Source organism: Centroberyx affinis, unplaced genomic scaffold, assembly GCF_046629955.1.
Source record: "Centroberyx affinis isolate AG114_WGS23_722 - 3 ecotype Tasmania unplaced genomic scaffold, CSIRO-AGI_Caff_v1 ptg004889l_1, whole genome shotgun sequence".
Taxonomy (NCBI): domain Eukaryota; kingdom Metazoa; phylum Chordata; class Actinopteri; order Beryciformes; family Berycidae; genus Centroberyx; species Centroberyx affinis.
This window is the reverse complement of record NW_027282395.1, coordinates 239,936-250,000: the sequence shown is the minus strand read 5'-3', so window position 1 is coordinate 250,000 and position 10,065 is coordinate 239,936. Positions and strand designations below refer to the sequence as shown.

Sequence of the window (10,065 nt, the reverse complement as noted above, 5' to 3'; positions counted from 1 at the left end):
TGAGGTTCTGTGCTCTAGCTGTTCTATACTCTAATGACCTTGTAGATCTGCCTGCTCTGATCTGCAGAAAACGCTTTTTCAACCCACTGAGTGCCAGATACAAAGAGAGAGAGTAACAGAGAGAGAGAGAGACGGAGAGATAGAAGGATAGAAAGAGACACAAAGAGAAAAGGGAAGGAAGGAAGGGAGAGAGGAAGGTAGGACAGGAGGAGTGAGGCATAGACACTGTTAAAAGATAGGTAGAGGTAGAGGTGTTGCCAATATGAGTGAGAGGAGAGAACGCACTGGGACAACAGGGAAACTGTGGATAGATAACATGGTGTCTATGGCAGCATCAGTTTGGTAAATTATGATGTCACACATCACAGTTCAAACCAATTAAACAATCACTTTTGTCATAAAGAATAACCGTACAAACAAGAATAAGCGTACAAGTATACCACACACACACAAACTATACTGAGAAGCATATTAATTCACTTTGATCAGTTATTCAAATTTTGTTGAAACTAACTGTAATTAATTTCTGTTTTAGCATTTCTTCAGTGTGTGAACTTCAGTTACAATTCATTCTGTGTGTGTGTGTGTGTGTGTGTGTGTGTGTGTGTGTGTGTGTGTGTGTGTGTGTGCGCACGCGCCTGTGTGTCAGACTGGTGCAGACGGCTTGGGTAGCGCGGGAGTTTAATCATTTCCTGAGGGCAGCTCCAGTGTAAACACCAGGAGACCTGTCATTATACAGAGGAGTGTATGTGCGAATGTGTGTGTGTGTGTGCACATGTTCACGTAGATGTGTTTGTTTCAGTGTGTGCGTGTTTGTGCGTTCATTCATTCATCCATAAATATGAGTCTATTTAGTTGTGGTGTTAACAGTAGGAGTCAGACAACAGGGAGGTCAGCGAAATCCAACAAAACGCATGACAGCATGTGGAAAAGAGACAGACACAGAGTAGTCTGCCAGAGAAGAGATGTGTGTCAATGTGTGTGTATGTGTGTGTGTGTGTGTGTGTGTGTGTGTGTGTGTGTGTGTGTGTGTGTGTGTGTGCGCATGTATGTATGTGCGCTAACTACTCTGCGGAACATTAAACACTAACGGTACCCACTCTTTTGTCTGCTCGGCCCTTTTCCACATTAAAACTGTCCCGCCTCAAACAACAACACATTAGCAGCAAGGCACAGTGGCCATCTGCATATGTACGAACACACACACACACACACACACGCACACACGCGCACACACACATAAAGACGCACGCAACACACAAAACACACAGACAAGCATATACAGAAATCAACACATCACACTTATGCCCAGATGGTGTATAAAAATTCAAAAAGCGTTATGGCAGAACAAAGGAGAATCTGTAAGACTGAACAACTCAGTCTACTGTCTAAACAAAAACAAAGTCACGCGTAGACACACACACACTCACACACACACACACGCCCATGTACACACACACACACACACACGATAAACAGCTAGGACTTACTGTATCTCTGCAAGGACTCATCTGACTGCTGCTGAGCGGAGAATGGAAAGTGAAAACCTCATGCTTGCTTCGCGGCACTCCTCTCTTTCACTCCCTCCGTCACTGCCCCCTCCTCCCTCCTTTTTCCTTCTCGTTCTCCCTCCCCTGCCTCTTTCCCTTCCTCCTCCTCCTTCTCCTTCTATTCCTCCTCCTCCTCCTCCTCCTCCCTCCCTGTCCTTCACTCCCTTGCTCTTTCTCCCTCCCTCTCTCTCTCTCTCTCTCTCTTGGCAGAGCCCTACTGTACTCGGATACACCGCTCTCCATATAAGGCAGCACGGCTAAACATGTCACACATAATTTATCCACAGCAGGCTGCGAGTTCACCTTTCACAGCTCACGCTTGGACCGTATGCAAAAGAGGGAGGGAACGAGGGAGGGAGGAGAGGAGAGTAGAGGGAGAGGGAGAGGGAGAGGGAGGAAGGGCAAGTCAGGGGAACTTAACTCAGACAAACTTCTGCTGTCAACAGACACGTTCCCACATTTTCACACTGTTTGTGTGTGTGTGTGTGTGTGTGTGTGTGTGTATGTTAACAAATGCTGACAATCAGACCGTGAAAATGCTACCAGAGACCAAATGCAATTCACCTGTACTGTTCCAACACCCCCCTCTCTTTCTCCTTCACCCTCTGTCTCTCCCTCTCTCCCTCTCTATCCACCATCTGTATCTGCAGGCAGTAAATCTCATACAGATGCTGTTTGTGAGACCTGTCCACCTGCGTTCCCTCCCCCCCGTTCTCTCTCTCTCTCTCTCCCTCCCTTTGCTTGTCTTATCCCACCTTTATGAAACAGCGTGCAAAAGCAAGAGAGGGAAAACAAAGAAAACTAAGAGTTAAAAGCAGAGTGAGTAAGAGAGAGAGAGAGAGAGGAGGAGTACCAGAGGAGTAACACAATTTATTCTCTGATTGAAACAGGGTGACGCAGCGAGCGAGGAGTCCAAGAGGGGTGAGATAAAAATAATACGTCAACAAATAAGACGCCGTCCGGAACGCTGTCTGGTTGCAGCGGTGAGAATCAGCGCGATCCCCTCTGATGATGTGTCAGCTTCGCCCAATCGATGGCTTTAAAAATACATGCCTATTGACCTCTCCTCTACCTCCTCTACCTGTTTTTCTTTTTTCCCAACACACTGCCTTTACATCACAACCAAAACAGAGGAATCCACAGAGCAGCGGGGATTGTGAGGAAGGGAAAGTGAAAGAAAAAGCAGAGGAACTAGAGAGAGAGAGATTGAGAATAATAATAGCTGCACTTGAGTAGCGGTGCTAGCCAGTAGCTATCTCCTCCCACCTCCACAGCTTCAGTCCACTCACAGGACAGCAAGAGTCACAGCTCTGTTGCCATGGTGTCTAACTCCATCAAACAGTACGTCAGGTGTGTGTGTGTGTGTGTGTGTGTGCATGCATGTATGTGTCAGGTGGGTGTTACCAAGTGACTCAGAACCGCACCACTGACTTGTGGCTGCAATATTTCAGGGTGTTCAGCAAGGTATCAGTGTATTGGTTCATATTTGTGAGTGGGTGTGCGTGTGTGTGTGTGTGTGTGTGTGTGTGTGTGTGCGTGTGTGTGTGTGTGTGTGTGTGTATGTGTGTGAGTGTGTATGTCTATGGGAAAAGTGTTGATTGAGCAGCGGCCTGCAGCCTACCCTCTAAAGCTCCTATGATGGATCTCTGTGCCGCTCTAAGTGTGAATGTTTAGCTTAAGCTTCAATAAATATTTATCATTCGTTCACAGAGCCAAAGCAATACACTACAGACGCTGGTAATATGGAATTTTGATTTTAGAGCCGGCAAGTAACTGTCCTGTGCCCAAAAAAGGCCATGCGGTCCTCTTCGGGATTAGGTGGAAACGGTAGAAGGTTGTGGGACGCTGATGGTCTTCGTGTGTGTGCACGTTGTGTTGGGATTGTCTTGTTTCATAAAGATGCACTTGATAGCACAATTTTCTGCAAAAAGATGTGTGTATGTGTGTGTGCAATACTTTATTGATCCCTGTAGGAGAAGTTTCTTTTCACTTGCCTCCCTCCAGGGAGGTCAGAGCACAGAGGTTCAGCTACAGAGCAGCACTGATCTCGTATGGATTTGGTGTCTTGCTCATGGACACTTCAGCAGGTCAAATGTTCTCCCACATGGGGCATTTCCACTTAGCGATGTTCCTCTAGTCTAAAGGTCAGCAACGCAAGCAGAGAACAGAGGGATGGAGAAAGAAGGCATAGAGAATGGTTTTGGACAGGCAGATGCAATAGAGTTGAGGAATGAAAAGGCATTCTGAGCCGCCGCTTTCTAATACAAGCCAGAGTCCTCGGTCCCCTGCCCGCCTCGCAGCCCGGCTCGTCCTGATGATATCAAAACGAGGCCACGGAACCATGACCATGTGTGGCTTGTGTTCCAGATCATTATAGACAGGAATGAGAAAACAAGAAAAAGACAGGACAGAAAGAACAGGAGCAAAATTTGGAGAAGGAGATCTGACTCCATATATCAACTTTGATCCGTGTGGCTGAGCAGAGCCAAGGGCTGGACCGACAGCAAAGAATATCTACAGGAGAACCTCATAGATCTTACCAAATGGAAAATCCACCAGGCCGAGCCAGCGCGTGTCTGAGAGGTTTTCAAACAGTCATAACAGGTCTCTTTGTCGAGTATCTAAGGTCAAATCATTACATGGATCGTCTTCAGGCGGTAGCAGTGACAGCCACTTCAATCTGTTAAAACCCCCATAGCCTTGCATAGCCTCTGTGTGTTTCTCCTTAGTAGGAACTGTTCTGTGTACTAGTGGTGACACATTCTGGGGCCCAAGATGTGACCTCACCACACAACAGTGGAAAATATGGCAATCTGCAGACACAGAGCTCTATAACAGACCAGCAGTGGAATAACTGACTGACCATTGTTCAGGAAACCTCCTAAACTCTCAAACTCACCACTAAAATATCTAGGATGGGCATTATTCTATTATTTATTCTATTATTTATTCCCATAAGCTCCGTGATCTACGAGAGCCTGCATTACAAACCAAGGAACCACTTTTTTTTCCAACTTTTTAACCAAAGTACACACCTATACATCCTCCTCCCCTTTCTTCCTATATCTCTCTGCTCCATCTTGAGCCCCCTAAAACACATACACACACACACACACACATACACACACACACACACACACACACTAACACACACTAACACACACATTCACTCTTATCAGGCAGCTTTGAGTCTCCAGAACACAAACACTGAATTATTACTGAGCACAGGCAGAGATATAGATGCTACTGTCAGTCCTTTTAAATAGGTCTCTGGTGGATAACTCTATCAGGCAACAACACAGATAGTGAAAGGGGGCCCTTAATGAAAGGATTCATAATGAAAAAGAAGAGCCTCTCCATTTTGAGTTGGTTTTGACAGATGGATTTCTGCAGGGAAGAGTTGATAGAAGCGGTGCTCTGTCAATGCTGAATGGAGACAACTGAATATTCAAAAGATTTTTTGTTTGATCTGCATTATTGCTTCTTTGCATTTCATTCCCCAAGCCGCAATGCTCTTTGCATAGTCCGTTACAGTGTTCAGCACAAACAGCTTCCCAAGTCCTCTTAATGCACACTGTCAAAAGGCGCAAGATACTCCAGTAAAAAAGCTAGATTTTATTAGGGTGATTGTGGTGATAATATGTGTGATGATATAAGGGTGATTGTGTGATAAAATAACTTAATTTGTGAGAAATCTTATTTTTTTAGGGATTCATATGTATGATCGATGATGTTTAAATGATGTCCATTTGTAATAAAAAAAAATAAATCATTTGCTCTTTGTTCCTTGCTCATCAAGTTTCTCTTGCTTGTTTCAGCTGCCATGTTGTGTACTCGAACTTGAAGCCCTCACTTTTTACCCTCTCCACATGACAGAGCAGCAATATGATGGTGTCCCAGGGCGGAGAACCTAAATTCCCCATTTGAGTCCTAAAAAAGTTTAAGAGCCCCTGCCCTAAGCTGTTGCAATCATGCTTGCCAGGCTGTCTGCATCTCTGGTGCAATAGATATGGTCACAAGGCTCAGTGGCCGTTAAACCACAAAATGACCTGTAATGGAGGAGCCATACTTACATACTTGCCTGCTATATTTGAATCTGGAAAGAAAGAAATGAGTGTAATCCCAAAATATCTCACCTAGTTTAAAAAAAAAATAAAAAGATCGTTGACATGTAAGTCATTATTTAATTAGGGACATTTGCTTGCATTTTAGATGATGTATTAGTTGCACTTTTAATAAAGGTATATTAAGCAAAATCATGTAACAACCCATCATTCATCATCATTCCTAACTGTATATTTTGGAATGAAACCTTTAGAATTGTACTTTTGGACTTTACTGTCCAGTTCTTATAACTGTTTTTTATTATTTTTCCTTTTTTTTTAATAATTCAGTAACATGAATACATTTTAAATGAAGATCTAACCAGCCTTGAGAAAAACAAAGTAAATGCTGTGCAATGTCATGACACTAATAATAATTTCCTAAAAGTTACACACCAACACCCCCACATTGTGTTTGACTACATGCAAAACCTTCCCAGCATATTCAAATCATTTATGGTTACTTCTGTATTCTGGGAGAGGCAAAAACTGTACAAAAAACAAATTTACTCATGGACTAACAAGGATGCAACTAACACATGCAAAACAGCTATTACAAATCTCCTCTGCAAAATATATCCTTGTTTTTGAAAAACTCATGTATTTCCATGTAAAACAAATGTGGCAGCAATCACTAGCAACAGGCAGGGAAGTTGTCGGCATCATAACATGTCAAATATTAATGACACCCTGTCGTCTGTACAGAGGAGCTCTCCCCTCTCCTTCTCTCAGAGGGAGTAACAGACAGAAAAACAGAGGCATGGAGCATCACAGAAACCCAGCAGCCGTCCAGACAGAAAGAGAAAGGCTTCCTTACCTGCTTGTTTGTCTGTGTGTCTCTCTTGCACTCGGTCTGGCTGTATGAGTGTGTGTGTGCTCACACACAATCCCTCCGAACAGGAACTGATGAATCTGCACGACTTCAGCCCTGCACCGTGCAGTGCATTATGGGGTTTCGGTCTCTCTCTCTCTCTCTCTCTCACTCTCTCTCTCTCTCTCTCTCTCTCGCTCTGTGTCTCTCTCCCTTTCTCTCTCTGTTGGCACAGTGTTAGAGGGGGATGTCCTCTCCTGTCTGGAGAGAGGAGGGTGAACACACGCACTATGTCCACACACACACACACACATACACACACAATGCAGAAGAAGCCTCGTGATGACGACCGCCGCGGCTCAGGTTGCCGTGGCAACAGCCTCCCTCTCTCCCTCCACCTCTCCCTCCTCTTGCTCTTCAGGCTCTCTCAGTGCATTGTGTTTAAACAGTGAAATAGAGTGGAACAAAAAAACATTTTACAAACTGCATTCACTCCACTTGCATCGACTTCTCCAATTTAATGTTCACTTTGAACCTGAGCTAACAGGCGACACAGAAATGAGGAGAGACTCCTCCTGGAGTCACGTGAGCTCTAACTGTTGCTTCTGCCTTCAGAGATAAAGAAAGGGAGATGTGTGGCAAGAGAGACAGAGAGAGTGTGTGTGTATTTGTCTACATGTATTTGTGTGTATTCATATGCGTGTGTGTCTGTGTGTGTGTGTGTGTGTGTGTGTGTGTGTGTGTGTGTGTGTGTGTGTGTGTGTGTGTGTGTGTGTGTGCGCGTGCGCGTGCTCATGGGTTGATGTTGTGGCCCATGCTGGTTCCTGGAAGCAGACTATAGTTCCTCTCTGTGGTTTCTCTCCTCCTCTCCACCGCTACTGCCAGTGTGCTGAGGCCTGCAGCCCTTTGATAACGCCCGTTTACCAACAAGGGAACTACAGACAGACTGACCAACCAACCAACTGAATGGCTCACAGACATGCATGCAGACAGACAGGAACACACTGTACCTCTGCCGTAATTATTTCAATTTTCATAGTTATTCACCTTTCTAGAGGTTAGTGTTGGTGTTATTTAGTGGGGTGAGACAGAATGATAATAAAGAACCCACTGAGTCATCAAGAGAGAGAGGGGGGGGGGGGGGAGGGATGAGACGGAAAGGTAGGGAGGAAAAGAGAAAGGCAGGAGACAGGGAAGAAGAGAGAGTCAGGTTGAAAAAACAAAACAAAGATGAGACCTCCTCTCCCGCGTCTCCCATGGCGACAGAGTGGGTGGAAGGCCATGGCTCTCCTTCAGGCCCCGTAAATCAGAAGCTCACAGCTGAGTCCTACTGCGCAACCACCGCACCGGCAATCCCTATCACTCCATCCTTCACTTCTACCCTCCCTATCGTCTCCTCTGCCAGCTGTCATCCCTCTCCCTCCCTCTCTGTCTCTCAATCTTTCGCTCCCTCCCAATCCTATCTGACTCTCAAAGAATCCTCACTGTCCCCAGGTCAATAAAACATTCATATTGCATGTTCGCTCTTTGATCCAGATCAGAAATTCTGAGCGTGCCACCAGAGTGAGGAGGAGGAATCCGGCTAAGCAGCCAAGAGAAACAAACTACGTCTCCCACATCGCCCTGTTCTCTGTCCTCTTCCCAGTAGCCATGGGAACGGGTGCAGGACAGGAATAATGGCAATTGATGATTGGAATTCCTGTTGGGATGATTTAATCAGCGACCTTGGCGGAGGGAAGGGAAAGGGGAAGGAGGGAGTACAGACAGGCTGGGCTGGAGGGCAACAGGTGGTAATGTGTTTGTATGAGAGTGTGCCTGCTTGTTTGTCCATGCCAATCAACAACACTTGCCCTCTACTTTATTCTTTACATCTGAGGAGAATGCCACTAAGGTAAAGGTGCTGTTCCAGCTGCTCAGTGTGGAGAAAACTGCAGTGTATGATTGACGGGTACATTTCAGTGGAGTCTTTACCTGTGGAACAAGCGCGTATGTGAGCAAGCATGCATCGCCGCCGCACACTCATGTGCTCCATGTAATGAAGGGTCCTTGAGTTCGAGGGACACTGAATAACCTGCTCACATTAGAGAGTCAAGGTGATTAGGCTGCTCTGTGGGACTAATGGCAACAGCAGGTGTCCACAGGCTCTGTATGCCACATCTATTCATTAAAGACATTAACACTAACCACTCGCACACGCACACACGCACACACACACACAAACACACACACACACAGAGCTCACTGTTCATTTAAGCTATTCAACATCGCAGCTCCCCTTAAGCGCAATGACCATTGATTAGGCTTATGCATAATGACGGTGGTGAAACTGCTCCTGTAATTATTACTACCCTTAGACTTATGTTCAATTGGGCATGCTTTCTTTTTTTTTGAGTGCACTATAGGCGTCGAGTTTCTTACAGATACTGTATAGCCAATGTAGTCCTACATTTGACTGTTTACTGTGAATTTTGTTCCTTTCTCAACCATCAGAGGGCACAAAGAATGGTGTGGCAGGTAGTAATTTGAACGTTTTCCTACATTGTGCATTACAGTATTCATTGAGATACAGACAACATTTCTGAAGACTTCCACTGTATATCCATATTCATTGAATCCACATTTAAGTTTTAGGGTACACTATCATATCGTATGAAAGTGAAAGGAAAGTCAGAACAGAACGGATATTCCGCATCATGAACTCACATATGGAGGCAGGCATCCTACAAATTCTAAAAGGTTCCACTGAAGTATTGCGCATTATCTCCTATCACTTACAGCAGAAATATTTCTAAGGGCTCAGTTTGTTGATTCAAGCGCAGAACCACTTCACAAATATTATGCATTGAGCGTCTAAACAGTATTGCATCTCAAACCGCAAACTAAAGAGTGAGATTCTCTGTGTGATCTGTAAACACCAGTACTACAGTATTAAAGGTTTGAGCTCCAGTTGGCGGTGGCAGGTTGAGCAGGCTTTTTAAATGGTGCATCTGACAGCTAAATAATATTTACCCATTTATTTTTAAACACATCTCCCTTCTTCCCTATCTCAGAGATGAAGGGGGGGATGGGTGATGGGTTGGATGTCTGTCTCTGTTATAATCAGTCTGTTCCCGCAGAGAGAGAAACTCACACCAAACAGAATGGGCAATCATCATATCCCCGGATTCTTTTTAATAATCCTTCACATGCAGCTATCACTGACAGTCTCTCCAGGATCATCCTAACAATATACGCTCTCTATTTATTCAAGACACTGAGAGTTTATGAACTATTAGTAATCTCAAATAATGTATCCTCTGCTCATCATAATAAAGATTTAACAAACAGTCTAATGGAAGTACAACAAACAACCACAACAATTGTGAGGGTGTGTGAATATGCTATGAAATGTTATTTCTTTCCGTCTTATTTTTGTAGATGTACAGAACTGAAAAAGAGATGTATTTTTAAACTACATTTATTTTTTAGTTTTTGCCCATGGAAAAAGCTTTCATCTGAACAAGATTACATCACCTCTACACTCTCATCCCTTGCTCTTGGCAAAACCATAGAAAAGCATAGCATGATATTAGCTACGTTGGTAAGAAATCTCAACTTTGTA

General features: G+C 44.5%; 1 protein-coding gene across 4 annotated transcripts in view; it reads right to left on the bottom strand.

The window, feature by feature from the left end:
• LOC139666230 (muscleblind-like protein 1) overlaps positions 1-6,546 on the bottom strand; it is a 61,963-nt gene extending 55,417 nt beyond the window's left edge. For all 4 annotated transcript variants that reach the window (XM_071545361.1, XM_071545364.1, XM_071545362.1 and 1 more), the window contains exon 1: positions 6,471-6,546. The gene's annotated coding sequence lies outside the window, so the exon portion shown is untranslated. The remainder of the gene's footprint in view (positions 1-6,470) is intronic.
• Positions 6,547-10,065: the final 3,519 nt, after the last annotated feature.